The sequence below is a fragment of the Cynocephalus volans genome, chromosome 1, assembly GCF_027409185.1.
Source record: "Cynocephalus volans isolate mCynVol1 chromosome 1, mCynVol1.pri, whole genome shotgun sequence".
In the NCBI taxonomy this organism is placed as follows: Eukaryota; Metazoa; Chordata; class Mammalia; order Dermoptera; family Cynocephalidae; genus Cynocephalus; species Cynocephalus volans.
Window position 1 is genome coordinate 228,742,695 of NC_084460.1, and position 14,014 is coordinate 228,756,708.

Genomic DNA, 14,014 nt, shown 5'->3' on the forward strand with positions numbered 1-14,014 from the left:
TGCTGCTGCTTTTGCTCCCCAGGGCTGAGCTGGCTTGTTGCCCTGCCCCCTGGGGAATCCCTGCCTTGGCTGCCCATAGCAGTCATGCCCTTGGCACCTGAGCTGAAGCAGCACCCCACCTCCTGAAGAAATGGTACCATGGCTGCCCAGAACAGTCACGCTCCCAGCAACTGATCTGAGCAGCACCCTGTGTAAAAGGGAATTGGTGCTTTGGCCGAGCTGAACCGCCACTACTCCCAGGGCTGAGCTGATGTGGCACCCCATGTCCCAGGGAAACAGAGCACTGGCTGAGCTGGGACACTCTGCCCTCGAGGCTGAACAATGGTAATACCCTGCTTCCCTGAAACTGGATTAGCTACCAGAGCCTGAGCTCCTGAGGCACCCCACCTCACTGAGGAGTGGAGTTGTTGCTACACTGCTCCTCGTCACCTGGGTCCAAGCCACACCTACACTCTGCCATGCCTGGGTCCTTGCTGCTGCTGCATTGGTCCTCACAGAGCCTGGGATATGGCAATGTCCTACTGCCCCAGCATTCACAGTTACCATGATGTGGTTCCTCACCCCCAGGGCCTGAGTTGCCACTATGCCTTGTTGGCTCTGGTTTCCAAATTACAGCTGTGCCCATATTTCTGGGGCCAAACCTGCAGAGCACCCCTTCTTCTATGGAGCTGTGCCAGTGCTGTGCCCTGCCTCCCAGCATCAGAGCCACAGCTAAAACCCAGCCCCCTGTACCCAGGCTGCTGGAGCGTGCCTCAGAGTAAAAACCCCCACCTTTGTGGGCAATCTGCATCCACAGTGCCTTGGAGAGTAAATCAGTGTCCCAAGTCCCAGATGCCACAGTGGGTCTGCAAGACCCTGAGCCCAGGACCTTGGTTCCTAAGTTGCTCTGAGAATCCATGTCCTGGAACCCAGTGCCACTGCAGCTGCCTTTGTGCCAATTCAGACCCAATACCAAGAGGAGTCCCCTCATTTAAGATTCACCATTGTGGGAAAACTAGTACAGGAGGACCCCAAAAGCCTTTGACACTGAAGACTCTAACAGTACATGCTACCACTGCTGGTGCCACAAACTCCTACAGCCTGGGGGACTTAGGCACCCACAGTCACTGTGTGTTGGTGTTGATTGCATCTAAAGAAGCTGCATGGAGGCTATACAACTGCATCTACTCAGAACCAGAGCCACTGCACCCTTCCCAACTGGCACCCTAAGACCCATCTGGAGGTGAAAGTCTTTTCCTATTAAAGCCACTTTATAAAGTTTGGAAGAAGTGACTATTCCACCAGGTGTGCAGACATTAACACAGGGACACAACAAACATGGAAAAGCAAGGAAACATGACCAAAGGAACACAATAATTCTCTAAGAATTGACCCCAAAGAAAAGGAAATATACAAATTGCTTGAAATGAAATTCAAAATAATAATCTTAAGAAAATGCAGTGAGATACAAGAGAATACAGGTAGAAAAATGAAATCAGGAAAACAATTCATGATCTGAATGAGAAACTGAACATACAGATAAATATAAAAAAAGATCCAAAGAGAAACCTTGGAGCTGAAGAATTCAATGAATGAAATAAAAAACACAATAGAGAGCTTCAACAGTAGACTAGACTAAGCAGAAGAAAGAATCTGTGTACTTGAAGAGAAGTCTTTTGAAATTACCTAGTCAAAGAGAAAGGAAAGAAAGAAAAAAATGAAAAAGAGTGAAGACAACCTATAGGACATATGGGACACTGTTAAGTGAATAAAGTTTCACATTATGGGAGTTTCAGGAGAAGACACACAAAAAGGGATAGAAAGTTTACTTAATGAAATAATTGTGGAAAATTTTCCATGTCTTAGGAGAGATATGAACATCCAGATTCGTGAAGCTTAAAGGTCCCCAAACAGATTCAACCCAAAGAGGTCTTCACTGAGCCACATTATAATCAAACTATCAAAAGTCAAAAACAAAGACACAATTTTAAAAGTAGCAATAAAAAAGAGTCAAGTAACATATAAGGGAATCCTTATTAGACTATCAGTGAACTTCTCAGCAGAATCTTGCAGGATGAGGAATTGTGGGACGATGGTGAACCAGAGATACTCAGGGCACGTTCTTCCTGCAGAAGACCAGAGCAGGCCCACTGCTGCCACCGCTAAAGTCACTGGCGCCATCATCTGAACCCAGGACTGTTGCCCACCTTCCCACAGAGAGGTTCATCCACTCCTCACCTCTGCCATCTGCAGCGTGGCTACTGCTGCTGCTACAACCACACCCCCCTGCTGCTTGCAGCATGGCCCAGGATGCTACCACCACCAAAGCCACCAGCAGCTGCCCATGCATTGCAGGTCCCCCATCCTGTGCAGCTGCCACAACAGGTACTCCTGCTGTGTGCAGGCCCTCCATGCAGCCATTGTACCAGGCTCCCTGGCTGCAAGTGGGCCATCCCCCATGCAACTGCTGATCCAGGCTCCCTGGCTGTGGGTGGGGCCCCCTGCAGAGCTGCTGTTCCAGCTAACTCAACCATACATGGCACCTCCTGTGCAGCTGCTGCTTCAGGCTCCCCAGCTGCATGCAGGACCCTCTCCCATTCAGTTGCTGCTCCGGGCACCCCAGCTGCACTAGGGCCCTCCCACACAACTGCTGCAACAGCCCCCATCCCCCCACAGCCTCTGCTCCAGGCTCCCCAGCCAAGCAAAGGGCCCACCTGTGCAGCTGCTGCTCCAGGCATCCTGACCCTCCCTCCATGCAGCTACCATACCAGGTACCCTGCCCAACACACTAGGCACACTAGCCATATGCAGGACCCCTTGCCACCCCCACTCAACTTCATTGACACAAGGGGGTCACCCTTCAATTTGAGGAGTTCCAGTATACTCCAGTGCACCTATCAGGGTCAGGGGACACTTGCTGGCCCTGGCCCAGAGTCGTCAATCCCAGACAAAGAGTGACAGAGCACCTAGGTACTTCTCTCAAGAAACTGACAGCTTGCCCATGTGATAGAGTTTGGATGTATTGTCCCCCCAAAACTCATGTGGAAATTTGATCCCCAATGTGGCAGTGTTGGAAACTGATTGAGTCATGCGGGTGGATCACTCACGAATTGATTAATGCTCTCTCCGTGGGTGGGGGGATTAATGAGTGAGTTCTTGCTCTATTAGCTCCCACGAGAGTTGGTTGTTTAAAAGGACCCTGGCGCCTCCCCCCTCTCTCTCTTGCTTCCTCTTGCCATGTGATCTGCTTGTATCTGCTGCTGGCTGCTTGCCGCTTGCTGCTTGCCGCCATGAGTAGAAGCAGCTTGAGGCCCATGCCAGATGCAGCTGTCCCAGAATTGTAAGCCAAATAAACCTCTGTTCTTTATAAATTACCCAGTTTCAGGTATTTCTGTTATAATAACACAAAATGGACTAACACACCATCCTCAATGACCCAATACAGTGCTACTAATCTTAGCAAGAAATCACTAAGTTCTCAAGTGCCTAGGTCACAGAGGCACTCACATGCAACTCCAACACTGAAAATGTCTGAAGGAATCACGTGGAGACTATATCACTGCTTCTACCTGGAACTAATATTACATTATCCTATTCATTTTTTTTTTTTTTTTTTTTTTTAAATTTTATTTTGTCGATATACATTGTAGCTGATTAATGCTCCCCATCACCAAAACCTCCCTCCCTTCTCCCTCCCCCCCTCCCCCCCAACCATGTCCTTTCTGTTTGTTTGTTGTATCAACTTCAAATAATTGTGGTTGTTATATCTTCTTACCCCCCCCCCGTTTGTGTGTGTATGTGTGTATGTGTGTGTGTGAATTTATATATTAATTGTTAGCTCCCACCAATAAGTGAGAACATGTGGTATTTCTCTTTCTGTGCCTGACTTGTTTCACTTAATATAATTCTCTCGAGGTCCATCCATGTTGTTGCAAATGGCAGTATTTCATTCGTTTTTATAGCTGAGTAGTATTCCATTGTGTAGATGTACCACATTTTCCGTATCCACTCATCTGATGATGGGCATTTGGGCTGGTTCCAACTCTTGGCTATTGTAAAGAGTGCTGCGATGAACATTGGGGAACAGGTATACCTTCGACTTGATGATTTCCATTCCTCTGGGTATATTCCCAACAGTGGGATGGCTGGGTCGTATGGTAGATCTATTTGCAATTGTTTAAGGAACCTCCATACCATTTTCCATAGAGGCTGCACCATTTTGCAGTCCCACCAACAATGTATGAGAGTTCCTTTTTCTCCGCAGCCTCGCCAGCATTTATCGTTCATAGTCTTTTGGATTTTAGCCATCCTAACTGGGGTTAGGTGGTATCTCAATGTGGTTTTGATTTGCATTTCCCGGATGCTGAGTGATGTTGAGCATTTTTTCATATGTCTGTTGGCCATTTGTATATCTTCCTTAGAGAAATGCCTACTTAGCTCTTTTGCCCATTTTTTAATTGGGTTGCTTGTTTTCTTCTTGTAAAGTTGTTTGAGTTCCTTATATATTCTGGATATTAATCCTTTGTCAGATGTATATTTTGCAAATATTTTCTCCCACTCTGTTGGTTGTCTTTTAACTCTTTTAATTGTTTCTTTTGCTGTGCAGAAGCTTTTTAGTTTGATATAATCCCATTTGTTTATTTTTCCTTTGGTTGCCCGTGCTTTTGGGGTCGTATTCATGAAGTCTGTGCCCAGTCCTATTTCCTGAAGTGTTTCCCCTATGTTTTCTTTAAGAAGTTTTATTGTCTCAGGGTGTATATTTAAATCCTTAATCCATTTTGAGTTGATTTTAGTATATGGTGAGAGGTATGGATCTAGTTTCATTCTCCTGCATAACGATATCCAGTTATCCCAGCACCACTTGCTGAAGAGGCAGTCCCTTCCCCAGTGAATAGGCTTGGTGCCTTTGTCAAAGATCAGATGGCAGTAAGTGTGAGGGTTGATTTCTGGATTCTCTATTCTATTCCATTGGTCAGTGTGTCTGTTTTTATGCCAGTACCATACTGCTTTGGTTATTATAGCTTTGTAGTATAGCTTAAAGTCAGGTAGTGTTATGCCTCCAGCTTTATTTTTTTTGCTGAGCATTGCTTTGGCTATTCGTGGTCTTTTATTGTTCCATATAAATGTCTGAATAGTTTTTTCCATTTCTGAGAGAAATGTCTTTGGAATTTTGATGGGGATTGCATTGAATTTGTATATCACTTTGGGTAGTATGGACATTTTCACTATGTTGATTCTTCCAATCCAAGAGCATGGGATATCTTTCCATCTTCTTGTATCCTCTCTAATTTCTCTCAGCAGTGGTTTGTAGTTCTCATTATAGAGATTTTTCACCTCCTTGGTTAACTCAATTCCTAAGTATTTTATTTTTTTGGTGGCTATTGTAAATGGGCAGGCTTTCTTGATTTCTCCTTCTGCATGTTCACTATTGGAGAAAAGAAATGCTACTGATTTTTGTGTGTTGATTTTGTATCCTGCTACTGTGCTGAAATCATTTATCAATTCCAACAGTTTTTTTGTAGAGGTTTTAGGCTGTTCGATATATAGGATCATGTCATCTGCAAACAGGGACAGTTTGACTTCATCTTTTCCAATCTGGATGCCCTTTATTTCCTTCTCTTCTCTGATTGCTCTGGCTAGTACTTCCAACACTATGTTGAATAGGAGTGGTGAGAGTGGGCATCCTTGTCTAGTGCCTGTTCTTAAAGGAAAAGCTTTCAGCTTTTCCCCATTCAGGATGATATTGGCAGTGGGTTTGGCATATATGGCTTTAATTATGTTGAGATACTTTCCCTCTATACCTAACTTATAGAGGGTCTTTGTCATGAATGAGTGCTGAACTTTATCAAATGCTTTTTCAGCATCTATAGAGATGATCATATGGTCCTTGTGTTTGAGTTTATTAATATGGTGTATCACATTTATTGATTTGCGTATGTTGAACCAACCTTGCATCCCTGGGATGAATCCCACTTGATCGTGATGGATAATTTTTCGTATGTGTTGCTGTATTCTGTTTGCTAGTATTTTAGTGAGGATTTTTGCATCTATATTCATCAAGGATATCGGCCTGTAGTTTTCTTTTTTGGTTATATCTTTACCTGGTTTTGGTATCAGGATGATGTTTGCTTCATAGAATGAGTTTGGGAGATTTGCGTCCGTTTCAATCTTTTGGAATAGTTTGTAAAGAATCGGTGTCAATTCCTCTTTGAATGTTTGGTAAAATTCTGCTGTGAATCCATCTGGTCCTGGGCTTTTCTTTGTTGGGAGCCTTCTGATAACAGCTTCAATCTCCTTTACTGTTATTGGTCTGTTCAAATTTTCTACGTCTTCTTGGTTCAGTTTTGGGAGCTTGTGTGTGTCCAGAAATTTATCCATTTCCTCCAGATTTTCAAATTTGTTGGCGTATAGTTGTTTATAGTAGTCTCGAATGATTCCTTGTATTTCAGATGAATCAGTTGTAATATCGCCTTTTTCATTTCTAATTTTTGTTATTTGAGTCTTCTCTCTTCTTTTTTTTGTTAGCCATGCTAATGGTTTGTCAATTTTATTTATCTTTTCAAAAAACCAACTTTTTGATTCGTTGATCTTTTGAATTGTTTTTTGGTTTTCAATTTCATTCAGTTCTGCTCTGATCTTAATGATTTCTTTCCGTCTGCTAACTTTAGGATTGGATTGTTCTTGTTTTTCTAGTTCTTTAAGGTGAAGTATTAGGTTGTTCACTTGCCATCTTTCCATTCTTCTGAAGTGAGCATTTAATGCAATAAATTTTCCCCTCAATACTGCTTTTGCAGTATCCCACAGGTTTTGGTATGATGTATCATTGTTTTCATTAGTTTCAATAAACTTTTTGATTTCCTGCTTGATTTCTTCTTGGACCCATATGTCATTAAGTAGAATGCTGTTTAATTTCCATGTGTTTGTATAGTTTCCAGAGTTTTGTTTGTTATTAATTTCTAGTTTTAATCCATTGTGGTCTGAGAAGATACATGGGATAATTCCAATTTTTTTGAATTTATTGAGACTTGATTTGTGACCTAATATGTGATCTATCTTGGAGAATGATCCATGTGCTGATGAGAAGAATGAATATTCTGAGGTTGTTGGGTGGAATGTTCTGTAGATATCTGCCAATTCCAATTGGTCTAGAGTCTTGTTTAGATCTTGTGTTTCTCTACTGATTCTTTGCCTAGATGATCTGTCTAATATTGACAGTGGAGTGTTCAGGTCCCCTGCTATTATGGTATTAGTGTCTATTTCCTTCTTTAGGTCTAATAGAGTTTGTTTTATAAATCTGGCTGCTCCAACATTGGGTGCGTACATGTTTATGATTGTTATGTCTTCTTGATGGATCAGTCCTTTTATCATTAAGTAGTGTCCCTCATTGTCTCTTTTTATGGTTTTTAGTTTAAAGTCTATTTTGTCAGATAGAAGAATAGCCACTCCAGCTCGTTTTTCTTTTCTGTTTGCATGGTAAATCTTTTTCCATCCTTTTACTCTTAGTCTGTGTGAATCTTTATGGGTGAGGTGGGTCTCTTGTAGGCAGCATATAGTTGGGTCCTGCTTTTTGATCCAGTCAGCCAGTCTGTGTCTTTTAATTGGGGAATTTAAGCCTTTAACATTAAGAGTTGTTATTGAAAGGTGTTGATTTATTCCTAGCATTTTATTGGTTGTTTGGTTGTCTTAGGTGTCTTTTGTTCCTTGCTTTCTGATTTACTGTTTGGTTTCTTTGTTTGTTGGTTCCTTAGGTTGTAGATAGTGTTTTTGTTAGCTTGTTTTCTCTTCATGAATGCCATTTTTATTATACTAGCGGGTTTAGATTTTTCTTAGGTTTTTATGGCAGTGGTAGTTATTTTTCAGGAACCAAACCCAGTACTCCCTTGAGGATTTCTTGTAAGGGTGGTCTTGTGGTAGTGAACTCCCGCAGTTTTTGTTTGTCTGAGAAATATACTATTTGCCCCTCATTTCGGAAGGATAGCCTTGCAGGGTAGAGTATTCTTGGCTGGCAATCTTTGTCTTTTAGTATTTTGAAAATATCATCCCATTCCTTTCTAGCTTTTAGGGTTTGTGATGAAAAGTCTGATGTTAACCTGATTGGGGCTCCCTTATAGGTGATTTGATGCTTCTCTCTTGCAGCTTTTAAGATTCTCTCTTTGTCTCTGAGTTTTGCCAATTTGACTATGACATGTCTTGGAGAAGGCCTTTTTGGGTTGAATACGTTTGGAGATCGTTGAGCTTCCTGGATCTGAAGATCTGTGATTTTTCCTATACCTGGGAAGTTTTCTGCCACTATTTTGTTGAATATGTTTTCAATGGAATCTCCATTTTCCTCCCCTTCTGGAATACCCATGACTCGGATATTTGAGCGCTTGAGGTTGTCTGATATCTCTCTCAGATTTTCTTCCATGTCCTTGATTCTTTTTTCTTTCTTTTTGTCTGCTTGTGTTATTTCAAACAGCCCATCTTCAAGTTCAGAGGTTCTCTCTTCAACTTCGACAAGCCTGCTGGTTAAACTCTCCGTTGTGTTTTTTATTTCGCTGAATAACTTCTTCAGTTCAGCAAGTTCTGCTACATTTTTTTTCAGGACATTGATTTCCTTGTATATTTCCTCTTTCAGATCCTGTATACTTTTCCTCATTTCATCATGATGTCTAGCTGAGTTTTCTTGTATCTCATTCAGTTTCCTTAGAATTATCACTCGAAATTCCTTATCAGTTATTTCAAGGGCTTCTTGTTCTATAGGATCTAGAGTATGAGATTTATTAACTTTTGGTGGTGTACTTTCTTGATTTTTTGTATTTCTGGTGTCTTTTTTTTGGTGTTTATTCATTGTGGCAGGGGGTTTCACAGTCCACCGGTTTAAGACTAATGACTAACTAGGATGTTGCTGTGGTTGCCAATTTGGTATGGCTCCCGCCGTGACTGCTCAGTTGGCCTCTAGTGTCTTGTGTGTGTGGTTGCCTCGGGTCTTGGGCTTCTCCGGGGATCCACCTTTCTGGTCAGCTTGTACTCTGCTGGGCTGGTGGATCACGTACCACAGGGTGTGTGATCTCTGTTGAGCTTTCACTTTCTGTACAGGACTTCTCCCCGTTCAGTGTGCTCTGGCCCAGGCTGTTAGATCGTGCAGTGGCGACCCCACCGGGTGTGTGGTTTCTGTCCAGTCTCCGCCTCCCTGGCCGCACGTCTCCCCCCTCTGTGCACACTGTGCTGGGTTGGGGCGTGTCTTCTGCACCCCTCGTCTATCAGCTGGGCCTTCAAGACCCTGCTCAGCACCGCCTCGCCCAGGAAGTCTACCAGGTTTCTGCTAGGCACAGACGACCAGTCTCTCTGGGTGCCTTTGTAGCACTGTGTAGATCTTTCTCGGGTCTTGTTCACCTTTGTATCCCCCCGGTATAAACCGAGTCTAGTGCCCGCCTGCAGCCTGCTCTCCGGCAGGTTCAAGCAGACCTGGGAACTCTCCTACCACACTATTCCCAACCAGAAATTCGTTAGGCTTTTTTCCAAACTGGTGGTCGCAGAGATGGTATCTGCCTCCCAGTAACAGGAAGTTTACTGGGGCCGGAGTCCAGGGTGTGGTGGAGTGACAGTCGGCCCGCCCGTACTTCCTAGCCCTCCCAAAACTGGTCGGGACGCCCCACACCCCCAGCCCTGCCAGAGAACCGTGGAGGGAGTGGGAGAGGAGGCCAGCCCGCAGGGTCCGGAAAGCCCCGCGCCAGGCCAAGCAAATGGGCTCAGTGATGGCCGAGCAGGGCGGAGCTGCCCGCACCTGGGAAAATGGAGGCAGCACCGGGGCAATGAGTGGCCTGGTGGTGCAGGCGGGGAGCCGCGTGGGCATCCACCCCCCGAACAGAGCTTTGCCAGGGATCACTCACAGTGCTGTGCCAGGTCGGGCGCTCGCTCTGTCTCTGGTTTGTTGCCTTCCGTGTTCTCGGCGCTGCCGCCTCGGGCTGTTCAGTCGCGGCGCCGCTCGGGCGCTCCCAGGAGTCTTCTTTAATGCCGGCCTGAAACCTCGAATCCTGGATAGGGCAGCTGGCTGCCTTCAGTGCGGCCCCAGCCTCCGGGATCCTGGCTGCATCCACAGCAGCCCTGGCGCCGTGTTCCCTGTTTCAAGACTCGCTTTTGCAGCTAAGAATCAGTTCTTTTCCTGCTCCACACTTCAAAGCTGTTGCCTGTAAATGAGGCAGCCTCTCCTGCCGGGGGCAAAGTGGCGTTGAGCCCCCACGACCGGCCAGCAGCAGCAGTCCTCCCTTAAGAGATGGCCAGAGAAAGGTCCACAAGTTTCCCGGCTGCCTGAGGCCCAGTGGCCACCTTTTCCACCTCAGCTACTCCGCGCCAGCCGCCGCAGCCGCCGCCATCTTGAAACCTACATTATCCTATTCAACTGTCAATATAAAACACATCTACAAGAGGAAGACTCTCTTCTCAAAGCTCACTCTACAGTGATTGAAGAAGCAACTACTTTACCAGATGACCAGATACCAATGTAGGGATACTAGAAATATGAAAAAACAAACAGATAAAAACAAAAACAAAAAAAACTAAGAAAATATGACACCATCAAAGGAATACAAAAATTATTAAGTGCCAGACCCAATAGAGCATGAAACACTTGAAATGACTAACTCAATGAGATACAAGAAGACTCAGTTAGACAACACAATGAAATGAGAAAAAGTATCTGGGATATGAAGGAGGAGATTTACAAGGAGATTAATACCTTAAAAAAGAATGTAGCAGAACTCCTAGAACTGAAGGATTCAACAAAGTAAAAAAAAACACAACCAAGAAGTTAAGGAGCAAGCTAGAGCAAGCAGAAGAAAGAATTTCTGGTATTGAAGACATTCTTTTTGAAATAACCCAGGTGGACCGGAAAAAAAAAAAAAGAAAAAAAGAATTTAAAAAAACAAATAAATCTAAGAGAGCTAGCAGACACCCTTAAACACAAAAACATCCAAATCATGTTGTTTCAAAAGGGGAGGAGAAAGGAAAAGGCATTGAAAACCTATTCAATGAAATAATAGTGGAAAACTTCCCAGGTACAGGGAGAGACACAGACCTTCAGATTCAGAAGGCTCAAAATCCTCAAACAGATTCAATCCAAAAAGATCCTCTCAAAGACACATAGTCAAACTGGCAAAGCTCAAAGACAAAGAGAGAATCTTAAAAATAGCAAGAGAAAAGTGTCAAGTCACCTATAAGGGAGTCCCCATCAGACTAACAGCAGACTAATCAACAGAAATTCTAAAGGCCAGAAGAGAATGGGATGATATATTCAAAATACTAAAAGAAAAAAGAACTGCCAGCCAAGAATACTATACTTTGTAAGGCTATCCTTAAGAAATGATGGAGAAATAGTGTATTTCCCAGACAAACAAAAAGAGTGGGAGTCCTGCATCTGGAATCCAAAAAATAATAATCACTACCATGAATACACAAGAAAGAACAAAACCCACTGGTAGAACAAAAATGCAAATGAGAGAGAAAGAACCTATATTTTACCACTTCAAAAACCCAACAAACACTGAAGACAATCAATAAAAGGGGAAGAAAGGAACAAAGATATTTAAAACATTCAAACAAAAATCAATAAAAAGCCAGGAGTAAGACAATACCTTTCAATAACAACACTAAATATTAATAGTTTAAATTCCCCACTCAAAAGACACAGAATGACTGACTGGATTAAAAAGCTAGACCCAACTATATGTTGTCTTCAAGAGACTCACCTCACCTGTAAAGAAAGTAACAGACTAATCATGAAGGGATGTAAAAAGATATACCACACAAATGAAAACCCAAAACTAGCATGAGTAGCTGTTCTTATATTGGATATAATAGACTTTAAGCCAGAACCCACAAAAAGAGAAAAAGAAGGCCACTATACAATGATAAAGAAATCTATGCAGCAAGAAGACATAATAATCATAACCATATATGCACCCAACCCTGGAGCACCCAGATATATAAAGCAAACACTATTAGACCTAAATAAAGAGATAGACCCAAATATGATAATAGTTGGGAACCTGAATGTCTCTCTCAGTGTTGGACAGATCATCTAGGCAACAAATCAACAGAGAAACACAGGATTTAAACTACACTTGAGACCAATTGGACCTGGCAGTTATCTACAGAACAATTCATCCAACAACTACAGAATATACATTCTTCTCAACAGCACATAAAACATTCTCCAGGAGAGATCACATGGTAGGTCACAAATCAAGTCTCAACAAATTTTGAAAAATTAAAACCATTTCAAGTGTTTTTTCAGACCACAATGGATTAAAACTAGAAACGAATAACAAGCATAGCTCTGGTAACTATAAAAATATATGAAAATTAAACAACATGCTCCTGAATAATCAATGGGTCAAAGAAGAAATCAAAAGGGAAATTAAAAAATACTTGAGACAAACAACAGTGCAAACAAAACATACCAAAACAAGTTCACAGAAGGAAGGAAATAATAAAGATCAGAACAGAAGTAAATCAGGTATAGAATAGAAAAACTGTAGGAAAGAAATCAATAAAACTAAGAGTTGGTTTTTTGAAAAATAAAACAAAATTAACAAATCCTTAGGTAGACTAAGGAAAAAACTTGAAATATATAAAATTAGAAATGAAAGTGGAGACATTGCAACAGATGCCTCAGAAATAAAAAGGATCATAATGGACTACTATAAACAATTATACACCACAAATTTGACTAAAGAAAATGGATAAATTCCTAGAAAAATACAACGTACAAAGGTTGAATAAGGAAGAAATAAAAAGCCCAAACAGACCAATAGCAAACAAAGATATTGAAGTAGTAATTAAAAATCTCCCAACAAAGTAAATCCCAGGACCAGGCAGCTTCACGGCTGAATTCTGCCAAACTTACAAAGAAAAATTAGTATTAATACTTCTTAAACTCTTCTAAAAAATAGAGCTGAAGGGGACTATCTCTTAACACATTTTATGAGGCCAGCATCACCTTGATATCTAAGCCAAAGACACCACAAGAAAAAAAAACTAAAGACCAATATCTCTGATGAACATTGATGCAAAAATCCTCAATAAAATATTAGCAAAGCAAATAAACAATCCATCAAAAAAATTATAATCATAATCAAGTGGGATTTATCCCTGGAATCCAAGGCTGGTATAACATGCAAATTGATCAATGTGATATATCACCTTAACAGATTGAGAGAAAAAAAATCACATGATTATCTCAATTGTTGCAGAAAAATTTCAACATCCTTTGTCAATAAAAACTCTCAACAGAAGGAAGGTCTCTACATAATAAAGGCCATTTGTGAAAAACACACAGTTAGCATCATAATCAATGGGGAGAAACTGAAAGCTCTTCCTCTAAATCTGGTTCAAAGCAAGAATGCCCAGTCTCACAACTTTTATTCAATATAGTTCTGAAAGTACTATCAAGAGCAATCAGATAGGAAAAAGAAATAATATACAAATCAGAAAGAAAGAAGTAAAATTATCTATGTCTCCAGATGAGACGGTCCTATATGTAGAAAACCCCAAAGATTCCACCAAAAAACTGTTAGAATTAATAAATGAATTTAGTAAAGCTGCAGGATACAAAATCAACAAACAAAAATCCATGACATTTCTATACACAAATAATGACCTAGGTAAAAAGAAATCAAGAAAACAATCGCATTTACAATAGCACCAAAAACTAAATACTTAGGAATAAATTTAACCAAAGAAGTTGTAGTGGATTGAATTATGTCCCTCCAAAACTCACTGAAGCTTGAATTGTGTCTCTCAAGTTTCATGTATTAGGAACTTGGCCCCCATTGTGACGGTTAAGAGGGTGGGAAATCCTATTATGATAATTGAAAGGTGGAGCCTTGAAGAGGTGATTAGACTGTAGGACCACGCTGTAGTGAATGGATTAAAAATGGTGGTCAGGGGCATGGTTCTGAGGGCTTTAAAAGAAGAGAAAGTAGAGTCTATCTCTCTCTCTCTCTGCTCTCTCTTCTTCCACCATCTTGCAATGTGAGACCCCTGGATGGACTTT

General features: G+C 41.9%; 1 protein-coding gene across 1 annotated transcript in view; it reads right to left on the minus strand.

Moving 5' to 3' along the window:
- PLA2R1 (phospholipase A2 receptor 1) overlaps positions 1–14,014 on the minus strand; it is a 132,805-nt gene that overhangs the window by 69,435 nt on the left and 49,356 nt on the right.